This window comes from Anomaloglossus baeobatrachus, unplaced genomic scaffold, assembly GCF_048569485.1.
Source record: "Anomaloglossus baeobatrachus isolate aAnoBae1 unplaced genomic scaffold, aAnoBae1.hap1 Scaffold_111, whole genome shotgun sequence".
Lineage (NCBI taxonomy): Eukaryota > Metazoa > Chordata > Amphibia > Anura > Aromobatidae > Anomaloglossus > Anomaloglossus baeobatrachus.
In genome coordinates, this window is record NW_027441881.1 from 525,884 (window position 1) to 540,875 (window position 14,992).

Here is a 14,992-nt window from a genome sequence, read left to right on the forward strand (position 1 = left end):
TAGCCACAAACTCTCGCAGTGTAAATAGTTACACCAGAGGGCACCACCACCACCAGAGTCAGCCTGTTTAGGGGCTTGGCTCGTCTGCAACCAGGAGGAGCCCGTCCGTATATAGGGCCTTGGCTCACCTGCAACCAGAGAGCATGCCTGTTTATGGGGCCTGGCTCTCCACCACAAAGAGGGTACCTGGTCAGCACCAACTGTGGAGGCCGCCTCTACATCCTGCCAGAAGAGGCTGAAGGCGCGGATCCACCAGGCCAGGTATACCCTGAAACCACCAGCCCATGAAAGCCGCCTCTACATCCTGCCAGAAGTGGCTGAAGGCGCGGCCAACGTGAAAGGGTTTTGGGTGGGTTAACGGACTTGTGGGTGGAGGGTGGTGATGTATGGTACCTGGTGCTTTTAAATGTTTTAACATGTTTTAATGTTTTATGCATTTTAAAATGTTGTCTTGCAGCCCGAGGACGTGCTGGTGATAACTAAGGGGGAATGTGGCGCCCCTGACCTGGTCAGGCACCACTGAGTACTGCACCCATGCTGGGACAGTACAATACAGGTAATCCAGAAGGCTGACCGGGGTGTGGTACACAGGCGCATAGTGATCAGGTCTCACACATGTACCCATGAGAGGACCCCTGGGGATCCCAGGAGGGGGCAAAGCCTTGACCTCCACTGGAATAGTGGAGGGGGCCAAAAGCCTCCATCTCCTCTCAAGGGGTGTGGTAAGAGAATCTGGTTGCTAGGTGGCGTAGGCAGGCACAAAAGGGAAAGAGAAGGAGGAGTAGTCAGTCGAGAGTCTGCAGCAGAGTGTGGAGGAGTGAGGAGCAGGAAAGTGGAGCTCAGACAGGAACAGCAGTGAAGGTCCCAGATGTGAGCCGGTTCAGAGCAGAGTCCAGGGAGCTCCGAGGAGAGCTGACCCCTTCCCCTGGGCTGCTGTAGTCTGACAGCGTCCGCGCAGTGGCTACCGACGGGGGAGAACGGTCAACCAGGAGTGCTACCCGAAACCCATCTCAGCTAGAGAGAGAGCACGGAGGGGGAAGTAAGGAGACTGCTGGAGAGTACCAGGCCCAAACGGGCGGCAGATCCCGAAGCGGAGATAGATCCAGCTTTCTTTTGCTAAACCTGCCGGTGTGGGGCTCTCAAAGCCCACGCCACAACACCACAAAAGCCGCAGCCACGTAGCCACAGTTAGGGCCCATAGGTCACAGGAGGCAAGCAGCTGGAGTGGCCTGGCCCAGGCGACAAGCACACGGCAAACGAAGGGGAGTGAGGCTTCAGCAACTTCCCTGGGTGACCCCCATAGGGACTCAAAGTCGGGGTCACCCCAAACCACCAAGGGCTAAGGAAGGCGAGTTAGTAGTCACCCTCACAAGTCAGCCTGAAGGATACCTGGTTCCCGCCTGGTTCATCCCAGCTACGCCCGGGTTACTCGCCCTGCCACCTGAAGTGAGTAAAAACCCTGAAAGACATCCTGCCTGTGTTGAGTCATTCTGCGCCTTGTGGTACTACGCACCTACACCGGGCCCTGGGGCTTGCCTCACTCTCAGGAGGCTATTCCAACTAACTGCACACACCATCAGCCCCAGGCGACCCTCAACCTGCAGTGGCGGTCCCTACTGGCCGCAATACTGAGAGTGGCGTCACGACAAGAAGAAGATCTCCTACCTGTGACCAGATCCAGCTGAGTGGAGTCCCTGAAGGTAATGCACCGACACAACACCTGTGGGGCTTCACATGTGTAGAGCTTGTAATCTTGTGGGGGATGTGATACCTGAAGTGCTGTTAGTAATGGTACCGTCACACTAAACAACTTACCAGCGATCCCAACAACGATACAACCTGATAGGGATCGCTGGTAAGTTGCTAGGAGGTCGCTGGTGGGATGTCACACAGTCAGACCTAAGTGACGCTTCAGCGATCCCACCAGCAACCTGACCTGGCAGGGATCGCTGGAGCGTCGCTACACGGGTTGCTGGTGAGCTGTCCCACAGGCAGATCTCACCAGCCAGTGACCAGCCCCCAGCCACGCGTGGAAGCGATCCTGCGCTTGGTAACTAAGGTAAATATCGGGTAACCAACCCGATATTTACCTTGGTTACCAGCACACACCGCTTAGCGCCGGCTCCCTGCTCTCCTAGCCACAGTACACATCGCGTTAATTACCCGATGTGTACTCTGCTACACGTGCAGGGAGCAGGAGCCGGCACTGGCAGTGTTAGAGTGGCGGACGCTGGTAACGAAGGTAAATATCGGGTAACCAAGGACAGGGCTTCTTGGTTACCCGATGTTTACCGTGGTTACCAGCGTCCGCAGACGCCGGGTCCCTGCTGCCTGCACATTCAGTTGTTGCTCTCTCGCTGTCACACACAGCGATGTGTGCTTCACAGCGGGACAGCAACAACTAAAAAACGGTCCAGGACATTCAGCAACAAACAACGACCTCACAGCAGGGGCCAGGTTGTTGCTGGATGTCACACACAGCGACATCACTAGCAACATCGCTATTACGTCACAAAAGTTGTGCCTCAGCAGTGATGTTGCTAGCAATGTTGCATAGTGTGACGTGGCCTTTAGATGAGCTACAATGATATTAGGATCGCAGGCTGAGATCGAGGGACGGGTGGACAGTCAGCAGCAGAGCATCAAAGGAAGAGAGGATGGTCAATTACAAAGTGGAAAAAGTCATTAGTGATAGGAGCGTGAAAAGGAGGAGGGATTCTGAATGACAGAGGCAAGGAAAAGGATCCCGGATACCATCGCTCTGAAAAAGAAGAGTAACATTCAAGTATTCAAGAGAATATTGGGCAGCGTGTAGTGAATGTGTCCTTTGCCGAGGAGAAAGTCAATAGCAGGTGAACACTAGAGATGAGTTTGTGTTTGCTGAACAGTTCAACAATTCTGAACCCTATTGAATTCAATGGGAGGTAAAGACAAAAGGCATAGAAAACACCTTTAGGGGAGCCCAAAAGCTGCCAAAACAGCTCACACCGTTTTACAGTGAAGCCACACTGTTGTGGCACAGCTTTTAGATTTCTATACTATTAACATAAGAAATAATGAGGAGGATGAGTGACAGGTGTAGGCCTGGTAGGCTGGGAGCCCTTATACCTCATGCAACAGCTCAACTGCTTTTTTACTCAGGTGGCACCAATATTAGCTTCATAGACTGTCATTGCTAAACACAATTAAGCTTCAGATAGGTCTAGCGCACATTCAGCTCAGCGTTCACCGCAGACACAGGTACACGCATCACTGCTGGTGACGCTGCATTAAGTAGCATGTTAGCACGCCCCTGTGGCCGTACCAACATACAAAGAGGGTGGACTAGTCGATGGAAGTAACGCCCTTACGACTAGTCCCTGCTCATTAGCATATGATAAAAAAGCTTTAGAAATATTTTTTCTAAAGATCAATCTATGAAGCTAGATACAGGGATGGTTAGGCAGGGATTAGCAATATACACAAGAACTGCTCGTGGTTCTGGTGCATATTTCACTTGACAGGTTCCCTATAAATGAATGTGAACATCTCAAGCACTACATGGCTCAAGAAGAAAATTGTGAGACTCTTCCTGCAATGGATTAAAAAAGTTGAAATCTGAATTCCCAAATGTTGAAATTGCACTCAGATTGTTCATGTGCTTGACGGAGACCAACTCTACTGGAGAACGTTCTCGCTCAAAACTGAAACTTCTAAAAAATCTGCTTCGTAGCACTGTTTCAACTGGCTTCTATCATGTGCATGGAAAGTGACAACCTGAAGACCATTGAATTCAAGCCAATAAGAAAAATTCTCTGAAAACAAAATTCATACTTCCATAGTGTGCCATATAATGTCTGACTTAGGGGTACTTTGCACGCTGCGACATCGTTAGCGATCTCGTTAGCGATGTGAAATGCTAGATCGCAAGTGCGATCTTTCGGGATCGCACATAGGTCATTTTACGCATGTGCGATCTCGAAAGATCACACTTGCGATCTAGAATTTCACATCGCTAGCGATGTCGCAGCGTGCAAAGTACCCCTTAAGGCCCTGTCACACACACAGATAAATCTGTGGCAGATCTGTGGCAGATCTGTGGCAGATCTGTGGCAGATCTGTGGCAGATCTGTGGCAGATCTGTGGCAGATCTGTGGTAGATCTGTGGTAGATCTGTGGTAGATCTGTGGTAGATCTGTGGTAGATCTGTGGTTGCAGTGAAATTGTGGACAATCAGTGCCAGGTTTGTGGCTGTGTAAAAATGGAACAATATGTCCATGATTTCACTGAAACCACAGATCTGCCAAAGGTTTATCTCTGCGTGTGACGGGGCCTTTAGGCTATGTGCGCACTTACCGGTTTTTGCCGCAGATTTCCTGCATGTTTCGCTGCAGAAAATGTTCATAACATCTCTGCAGTGATTCACCAGCAAAACCTATGGGGAAAAAAAATGCTGTGCGCACTATGCGGATTTTGACAGCTGCATGTTTTGCTGTGGGATTCCCGCAGCAAAAACAATTGCATGTCACTTCTTTTCTGCACGTCGCTGCGTGATTTCACTCCATTGACTGCAATGTAATCGTGAAATCCCGCAGGGAATAACGCAGGCAGCAAATTCTGTGCGGTTCATTGCGTTTTCCTGCGTTATTCTCTCCGGTATTACGCGGTTTACCTGCGGTAATGTACATCGCTGCCTGCGGTTTGCAGGGAGGTGATGTCATTATGGCAGGAAGAGGAAGCGGAGCAGAGTAAACACACACACAGACATAAAACATACACAGATCACACTCACGCACAGACACATAGAAAGCAAACGGAAATATAGAAAAGAAAAAAAAAACACGTGTGCTCCGCTGTATTTTTACCTTCCAGCCGAGGTAAGCACACAGCGGCGGCCCGGTATTCTCAGGCTGGGGAGGGCGAGGGGCAGAGTTAATATCCCCCGCCTCCCGCCCGCAGCCGAGACTATCAGCCGCAGCTGCCCCGGGACTGTCGCATTCATTATGCGACAGTCCCGGAGTGTCCCCGACTCTTCCTGTCGCCATGATGCGGTGGCGATCAGGGTAATATATGGAGTTAATGGTGGCGGATCGCCGGCACTAAGTCCAGGCTTGATCATAGCAGCGTCTATGAGACAGCTGACATGATCAACTCGTAAGTAAAGTGAAAAAACACACACCGAAAAATCCTTTATTTTAAATAAAACACAAAAAAGCTCCTGGTTCACCTTTTTATTAACCCCCCCGAAACACAGCTCCGGCGTAATCCACGTCCTGCGATGCTTGCATCCAGCCGCGACTAACACACTGCACTGAATGCAGCCGAGCAACAGACAGCAGAGGTAATTACCGGTCATTTCCCACGGCCGGTAATGTCAACACACTGCCGACCGTGAGAAATGCCGCGTGTGCTCACAGGGACTCTATCTATCCCTCTATCTCAGAATGAAATGACTTTTTTTTTCTTTTCTTTCAATGTGCTTTATTGCATTGAATGCATTAAAGCACATGTACCAACCCGCACGCGGAAAAAACGCGAACAATACCGCGGTAAAACCGCGGCAAACCGCATGCGGATTTCGGTGCGGATTTTTTTGTGGATTTTACCGGGTGCGGTAATCTTTCAATGCCTGCAGAATTTTCTTGAGAAAATTCTATTTTCCAGTGCGCACAAAGCCTTTCTGAGGATTGTATTTTTCAAGCCTCGTGAATCGTTCAGATGTTTATCGTGTTGATCATTTGAACGTTTTTAATGTGTTCACAGCAGTTTTGTTGACGTGCCAAAAAAATAAATATATGTTTAATATTATCGCCATTTACTTTTTATTCCTGTAAGTGGTTGTTGTAGAGGCCTCAACAAGGCCCATAATGCTGTTAAAGGGAACTTGTCACCAGTTTTTTGGCCTATAAGCTGCGGCCACCACCAGTGGGCTCTTATATACAGCATTCTAACATGCTGTATATAAGAGCCCAGGCCGCTGTGTAGAACATAAAAAACTTAATAATACTCACCTAAACCGGTCGCTGCAGTGTCAAATGGGTGTCTTCGTCCTCCGGCGCCTCCTCTTTCGGCCATCTTTGTCCTCCATCTTCTGAAGCCGCGGTGCATGACGCGTCCGACGTCATACACACTCGCCGGCATTCATTTCCTGAGCAGGGCAGATTAAAGTATTGTAGTGCGCCTGCGCGGGTTCGGAGATGTGTATGACGTAGATACGTCACGCACAGATGCTTCAGGAGGATGAAGAAGATGGCTGAAAGAGGAGGCACCGGCACCGGAGGCCGAAGATGCCCATTTCAGCCACATCCACTGTAATGACTGGTTTAGGTGAGTATTCTAAAGTCTTTTTTATGTTCTACACAGCGGCCTGGGCTCTTATATACAGCATGTTAGAATGCTGTATATAAGAGCTCACTGGTGGTGGCTGCAGCTTATAGGGCAAAAAAAAGCCAGGCCTCATGTGTGTGCGCGCGCACACACACACACACACACACACACACACACACACAGCCAGGCCTCATATGTGCGCACACACACACACAAACACACACAGCCGGCCAGGCCTCATATGTATGTACACGCGCGCTCACACACACGCACACACACACAGCCGGCCAGGCCTCCTGTGTGTGCGCACGCACACACACACACAGCCGGCCAGGCCTCATATGTGTGCGCACGCACACACACACAGCCGGCCAGGCCTCATATGTGTGCGTGTACACACACACAGCCGGCCAGGCCTCATGTGTGTGTGTGCATACACACACTGCCGGCCAGGCCACATGTGTGTGTGCACGCGCACACACACACACACAGCCGGCCAGGCCTCATGTGTGTGTGCACGCGCACACACACACACAGCCGGCCAGGCCTCATGTGTGTATGCACGCGCGCACACACACACACAGCCGGCCAGGCCTCGTGTGTGTGCACGCGCACACACACACACACACACACACACACACACACAGCCGGCCAGGCCTCATGTGTGTGTGCACGCGCACACACACACACACACAGCCGGCCAGGCCTCATGTGTGTGTGCACGCGCACACCCACACACACAGCCGGCCAGGCCTCATGTGTGTGTGCACGCGCACACACACACACAGCCGGCCAGGCCTCAAGTGTGTGTGCACGCGCGCGCACACACACACACAGCCGGCCAGGCCTCATGTGTGTGCACGCGCACACACACACACACACAGCCGGCCAGGCCTTATGTGTGTGTGCACGCGCACACACACACACACAGCCGGCCAGGCCTCATGTGTGTGCACGCGCACACACACACACACACAGCCGGCCAGGCCTTATGTGTGTGTGCACGCGCACACACATACACAGCCGGCCAGGCCTCATGTGTGTGTGCACGCACGCACACACACACGCACACACACACACACACACACACGCCTCATATAAAAAATATGTGTATATATATATATATATATATATATATATATACACAGGTCTCCTATATTCGCACATGCGTACACGCACAGCCAGGTCACATACACAGGTAAAACAACAAAGCACAAACACACAGCCCCAGGAATGAATACTTACCCTCAAACACGTGTCTGCACAAGCAATGGCGCCGGCCTCGGAGGAGAACAGGAAGTCAGGAAGCGGCTCTTCGCAGTGAAGTTCCGGCTGATCAGCCCTGCATGACCCTGGCCCCGCCCCCAGGGCTGCTCCGGGAGTGGCTGAGTGCGGCTTCCGTAGAGCAGTGAGTGCAGCTGCCGCCTCCTGTGTCTGCAGACAGGAGCTTCGGGGCCGGAGCAGCCGCTCACACTAATGACACAAATGGCCGATACTACCGCTCATACACCGGCCGGAGGGCAGCTCCCCTGCAGCAATGGCCGCTTCCCCCTGCAGCAATGGCCGCTTCCCCCTGCAGCAATGGCCGCTTCCCCCTGCAGCAATGGCCGCTTCCCCCTGCAGCAATGGCCGCTTCCCCCTGCAGCAATGGCCGCTTCCCACTGCATGTGAGATAGTGGCACGTGGCTGGAGCACAGGTTCATGGGGACAGTGCAGCATCGGTTGTTCCCGGTCTCTGTGTGAGCTCCGGGATAACCCTGCTCCACACAATGGCCCCGGCTCTGACAGTCACTCTCCACTCAGGAGCTCCATGTCTCCTTCCTCACAGAGCAGGGGCTGCAGGGGTTGCACATAAGGCAGGAGGGGGCATCAGGCCACTGTCAGGGGAAGGGCTCTGCTCCCATAGCTTTGGGTTAGTTTGGCCATGGTCTATGTGAGCAGCATTGCTGTGCTCGTGCTGTACCTCATTTATTTGCCCATATTGTCTCCACACGTGTTTTATTGCTGAGACACCTGATCTGTGTCACATACGGTAAGGCTATGTGTCCACGGGAGAATGTAGCTGCGGATTTTTCTGCATCAAAATCCGCAGCTTTCCCGCAAAATCCGCACCTTTTCAAAGGTGTGGATTTTCCGCGGAATTGCCGCGGATTTTGGTGCGTATTTTTTTTTTTTTCCCCCAATTTTAAAGCCAAAATCCGGATGAAAATCCGCAACAATAATTGACATGTTGCAGATTTTTCCGGATCAAAATCCGCACGAAATCCGCCGCGGAAAAATCCGCGGCGTGGGCACAGCATTTCCAGAATGCCATAGGCTGGGAAGTGCCTGAGCTGCAGATTTTCGGGAAATCCGCGGCTTTTCCGCGAGAAATCCGCGGCAAAATCCGCGCATTTTCCGCAGCGTGGGCACATAGCCTAATTGTTGGTGTTGTGCTGTATCTGCCCTCACTGGTCTCCTGCAGTGTGCTGCCATCTAGTGTCCTGTCCTTTGCATTACACCCTATATTTTATGTTTTTCACAATGAAGATATGTTTTATCCCTTTTATTTTGTTCTGACTTCTGTGAATTGTTCTTAGTTTTGCTAAACCTGAAGCAATTCCATCCATAGTTATTTCTGAGCAGTGGGTGGTGGGATTATATTGTGATACCTGGACATCTTTTTACTTTAAACCCCTTTGCTCAGTTTAATTGGCTGAAATTTGTTGGGTTTTTTTGCTTGTTTTTTAAGGAAAATGGCGCCCGGAGGTAGCGTGTGCAGATGAGATCCTAGCTTGTCATCTAGCCGATATCACAATCTGCTCATGCGCCGACTCCGGGAGCCATTTCTTTGAAGCCCGCACGGCCGAAAGTTCTGGATGTTTCCTGCCTCACTCACAGCACCCGCAGCCAGCATGTGTTACCCCCTCCGCACCGCCCACAGCATCGCCCTGCTCCACCACCGCCCCTGCCTCCTGTGACCCCGCTCTACCACCGCCCCTGCCTCCTGTGACCCCGCTCCACCACCGCCCCTGCCTCCTGTGACCCCGCTCCACCACCGCCCCTGCCTCCTGTGACCCCGCTCCACCACCGCTGATACCCATTCTCTGTAAGACACCACCGAATTGTAAGACGGACACCCTTTTTTTTTTATCTAAACTTGTGATGCATCTTATAAACTGCAAAATACAGTGTATATATATATACACCCCATACAGGGTATTAATAAAAAATGAACTTTTAACAGACATGAAGGGGTTAAGATACTGAAATAAATAAAGTAGTAAAATGAATCAAATTCCAAAAGTGCCGCCCACTGAAATCCGCATGTCGAAGGCTTCTGCCTACCTGGTTGCCCATGGATACGTCCTGTAGTTCCTTCATGACAGGTCGCACATGCTCAGTAGACACCTGCTGTTCTTCTATAGTGGTCATCCTCTTCTCACTTTGCAGTGATAGTGCGCACGTTTCACTACACAGAGTCAACACTGACACTGTGCTCCCACTTCTGTCACACATAACAGTATCCTCTCAGAAAGTGCCGTAAAGCCGAACGAGCACAGACATACCAGCAACTAAACCACTGTTTTTTTCTCATATAAAGCATGAATATTTATGTTGATATTTGTTATAATGGCCGCCTCCTGCCTATACATACAATATAAACACAACTGGGCCTTCATCCACACTGTCTGAAAGAGAAACTGTCTCTGTTGCCCATAGCGACCAATCAGAGCTCAGCTTTAATATTTTAAACAGCTCTGGTAAAATGAAACCTGTGCTGTGATTGGTTGCTATGGGAAACAAAGAGATAGGAGAGGACACATAAGGGAAAATATCTAATACACATACAGAATTGTAGGATGGAGGGCGGTTGGACTATACACAGAACCTCCTATCACTACTCCTATCACAAGCAATGGAGGAGCAGCTAATATAGCTTTACACGGATGAGAGCAGTGAGTCTGGAGAAGAAGCCGAGGCTTGTGGGAAATGTAGTTTATAGAGGTCACATGGCCACCAGTGGCCACCGCCCACTTCACACTGAGCACAGAAACGTGTATGGAGGAGATGGAGCCAGAAAAATGTAAGGAATGACGCAGTGAGGATCTGGAGATATGGCCGGGCTACTATAGAGAAGAAAGAAATAGATTCAGGGGTAAACATTTTAATTTGCAAATCTTGAGGCGTTTACACTCACACACACACACACACACATAATAATACAACTGCTCCAATATACAAGGAAATATCTGTGTATTACATATAGACTGATACATCGGCTGCTGAACCAAGCAGATATTACAGAGAGCGGTATAACTATCCGGGGTGCAGGAGTCACAGTCACCCCAGGATCCTGGGCCCCGCATCTAATCCGAACACTGGGAAAGCTGTGTCAGCCGAGAAATAGGTACAGTTATCACCCAGCTTTCCCAAAGCCAGATATTTTACTAACAAGTGTATGAAAGAGGGATAGTTGATACCCTTTACAAATATTACTATTAACCCCTTCAACCACCTCCCCTTGGCGATTTTCCGTTTTTTCCTCCTTCCAAGAGCCATAACCTTTTTATTTTTATGTCAATATACCCGTATGAGGGCTTGTTTTTTTGCAGGACGAGTTGTCCTTTTGAATGACACCTTTCGTTTAACCATATATTGTACTGAAAAAAGAGAAAATATTAAAAGTGCAAATCCACAGTTATTTGGGGGGGGGGGGGTATTTAACATGTTCACTATATGGCATTATGATTTCCCAGGTCGGTACGAGTTTGTAGACACCAAGCATGGATAGTTTCACTTTTATCTAAGTGGTGAAAAAAAATTCAGAATTTTGCCCAAAAAAATAATTGTGCTTTTGTTGCCATTTTCCGAGGCCTGTGGCGTTCTCATTTTTCAGGATCTGGGGCTCAGTGATGGCTTCTTTTTTTGCATCTTGAGCTGACATTTTTACAATTTTTGCACAGATGAGATGTTTTGATCACCTGTTTTTGCATCTTAATGGATGTTTCTGCGACCAAAAAAAACTATTTGAGTTATAATAATAAGTTTTATTTCTACAGCGCCAACATATTCCGCAGCGCTTTACAGTTCAGAGGGGACATGTACAGACAATATGAGACAATACAAAATAACACTATTAGGGTATGTGCGCACGTTGCGTACTAGCTCAGCACCGTAAAAGGTGCGCTTCAGAGCGCAGCTGAAAAGCTCCGTTCTGAAGCGCATGGTGCCGGCGAGAACGTGCGCTCTGCCTGCAGCTCCTGCCATAGACAGAGCAGGAGCTGCCGGCAAAGCACACGGAAGAAGTGACATGTCACTTCTTTTTGCGCAGCGCTTCGGCAGTAGCCGAAGCGCTGCGCACTAAAACGCCACATGCGCACGGCCCCTGCACAATCTCCATAGACTGTGCAGGGGACGCAGTACGCATGCAGTTACGCTGCGCTGCAAAGCGCAGCGTAACTGCATGAATTTATGCAACGTGCGCACATAGCCTTAAGATACCAGGAGGAGTGAGGGCCCTGCTCGTAAGCTGCAGTCTATGAGGGAATAGGGGAGGCACAAAAGGTGAATGGGGGAGAAAAGCTTGTCATATATGGTCCAGCCATCGATTTAATAGGGGATTCAAAACCAGCTGCATGAACCCGTCATCGGCCAGAATTTATACAGGTACAGGGGACAAGAATTGGAAGTAAAAATTTTGTTATGAAGGGCAGAAAGGGACTAGATTAGATTAGGGCAGTGAGGGGATAGGCTAGTCTAAAGAAATGCGTTTTTAGGGCCCGCTTAAAGGTGTGGATGTTGGGAATTAATCGGATTGCTCTTGGTAGTGTGTTCCAGAGCATAGGCGCAGCTCAGTTAGGAATTATTTTCTCGCCGCGCTGTGTGACAATCAGATCAATTGATTTTATATTTTGCTAGATCGAGCATTTCTGAATGGGGTACCCATGCTGCCTGATAGTATAGGTGTGACGCCCTGGCAAAACTAGGTAGTCATAGATAGGTCCCCGCACAACACCTTCCCTTATTTAGGAAAAACACAGTCGACCTGAAACCCTAGTCACCCCCCCTTAGGCCCCCTTCACACACAGGTGTCTCCGGTACGTGCTAGGTCAGTGCCCGCATGTACCGGAGACACGGGCACACGTAAACCCATTAAAATCAATGGGTTTATGTGCACGCACGTGTTCAGCCATTGGCCCGTGCCTCCGTGTGGAGCAGACGTGTGACCGTGTGCTCCATACAGAGGCATGTCCATTTTTCTCCGGCAGCAAGGGTGTCACGCGGCCCGCACACGTACCACACGGATGTAGTGTGGATACTGGCCCATGTGACACGTGCCGGAGAAACACACGTGTCATTTTATTTCAAATCTGTTTTATTATTAAGTTTATAAATCAAGCATACATCTTGAACATTTATAAAGATTATAAAACATAAACAGTGATTTCTCAGTTTCGGAATGACAAAAATAACATCACATTGTAGATTTCATTGGAACTCTATAAGCTATCCTTATGCTAACACTCCATGACAAACCATACACTAGAAATCAGAGTTCCAGCTAAACATGTCTTCCTGATAATTGACAAGACCACTCTCAGCATAAAACAATCCCCTTTTAAGTTATTGAATAAACATTTAAGAAAAAGTAGAAAACTAGAAAAAAAAAAAAAGAACAGATATAAGCTTAGAAAAGAAGGAATCAAATAGAGTGAAGAAAGTAGGGTAAAGAGGGGGTGGGGGAAAAAAGTGTGTGGGGAGAGGGGAAGACAAGGTATGTCACCATTTCTCATCCCAAATAACCTGCCAGACTCACCGTGAACTCAGGAGACTCCATGAACGTAATCCACGGTCCCCACACTGTGATAAATTTTTCCGTGAGCCCATTAAGTTCAGCTGTGAGTTCCTCCATTCTCTGGAGGTTTGCCATCTCCTCTACCCAGTCAGCTAACGTGGGGCATCTAGTCTGTTTCCAGTATCTGGGAATAATTATACGGGCTGCTGCTAAACAAAATCGCAGCAGGTCCCTCTTTTGTGACTTGAATGAACCTGGGAGGATAGAAAGCAGGGCCACCTGGGGAGATCTCTCCACCTCACCCCCACTCATCTTTTTATACAGAGAAAACACTGAGTCCCAGAATGGTTGCAATTTAGCACAGCTCCACCATATATGTAACATAGACCCTTTTTCTGTACCACATCTCCAGCACATGTCGGACACTGAGGGAAAGATAGCATGCAATTTGGTCGGGTATTGGTACCACCTTGTGAGAATTTTATAGTTTTTCTCTTGGGCGGCACAAGCCAGAGAAAGTTTGTGGGTCCACAGAAACGCCCTGCTCCATCTGTCCTCCGAAATGTCCTCTCCCAGTTCCTCTCCCCATCTATAGACAAATTTGGGTTTGTCCGACATGTCTCTCTGGTTCAGCATTTTATAAATAAGAGAGATGACATGCCCAGGTGACGAACCCTGCAAGAACAATTTCTCAAATGGAGTAGGGGGGGTCCTCAACTTCCTCTCCCTGTCCTGGTTGGATAGAAACGATTTCAGCTGCATATATTCTATCCAGGAAACCTCTCTCCCTGTGGCCCGTAGAGATGCATAAGGGGGCAGGGTATTTCCCTGGAGCACATGAAAAAAACGAGTTTCCTCCACCCGAGCATATCCCAGAAATTTATTGGAATGAAGCCCCGGAGGAAACTCCTGGTTGCCAAAGAGGGGGGTAAGTGGACCCCTCCCCTGTGAGAGAGAACCCCTCTTAACCTCACCGTCCCACGTCCCCATCACTGTCCAAATAAACTCCATTCCCTTCTCTATCTGTGACCTACTCTCCTTTCCCATCCATGAGAGGAAGTGCAAAGGGACTCCCAATCCGTCCTGTTCGATCGCGACCCATTGTTTCGAGTTCCTATGGAAGTGCCAATCCATTATCCTCGTTAGAATAGTTGCCCTGTAGTATAACTGGAAATTTGGGAGCCCTGCCCCTCCATTATTTTTGTGTCTGGTAAGAGTTTTTATGCTTGTCCGAGGTCTCCCATTCCCCCAAACGAACCTTGACAAAGCCGTCCGAATTTTGGAAAAGTAACTCCCCGGCAGCTGAATAGGTACCGTTTGGAACAAGAAAAGAAACCTAGGAAGAACATCCATTTTAATAGCGTTGATACGCCCAAACCACGATAGTCTTTTTTTGTCGTACTTCTTTAAATCCCTAATTGTCCTCTCTAACAGGGGTAGAAAATTATGATGCATAATTTTTGTTGGATCCCGAGGTACAACTACCCCCAGATATTTTATAGCTGACGGTTGCCACTTAAAGGGAAAATTTTGGGTTGTACGGGCTAGATCTTCCGCCGACAGGGTCACATTCATAGCCTCTGATTTAGAGAAGTTCACTTTAAAATTACTTAAGTTACCAAACTCCTCGAACTCTTTGAGCAAAGACGGGAAGGATATGTGTGGCTGGGAAATAAACATGAGAAGGTCGTCAGCAAATAAAGCTAACTTGCGATTCCCTCCCCCGGCCTCTATCCCATGGATACTAGCATTATTTCTTATGGCGACCGCGAGATGCTCCATGACAATGACGTAGAGCAGAGGTGACAATGGACATCCTTGCCTTGTTCCATTGTGGACCTGAAACGATGACAACAGAAACCCATCTGTCCTAACTTTTGCTGAGGGTCTCGAATAAAGGGACGCAAT

At 49.2% G+C, this 14,992-nt stretch overlaps 1 protein-coding gene across 1 annotated transcript in view; it reads right to left on the reverse strand.

Annotated features, from left to right (window-relative positions):
- Positions 1 to 9,732, reverse strand: part of LOC142260486 (E3 ubiquitin/ISG15 ligase TRIM25-like) — a 46,889-nt gene extending 37,157 nt beyond the window's left edge. The window contains exon 1 of the mRNA XM_075331955.1: positions 9,634 to 9,732. The gene's annotated coding sequence lies outside the window, so the exon portion shown is untranslated. The remainder of the gene's footprint in view (positions 1 to 9,633) is intronic.
- Positions 9,733 to 14,992: the final 5,260 nt, after the last annotated feature.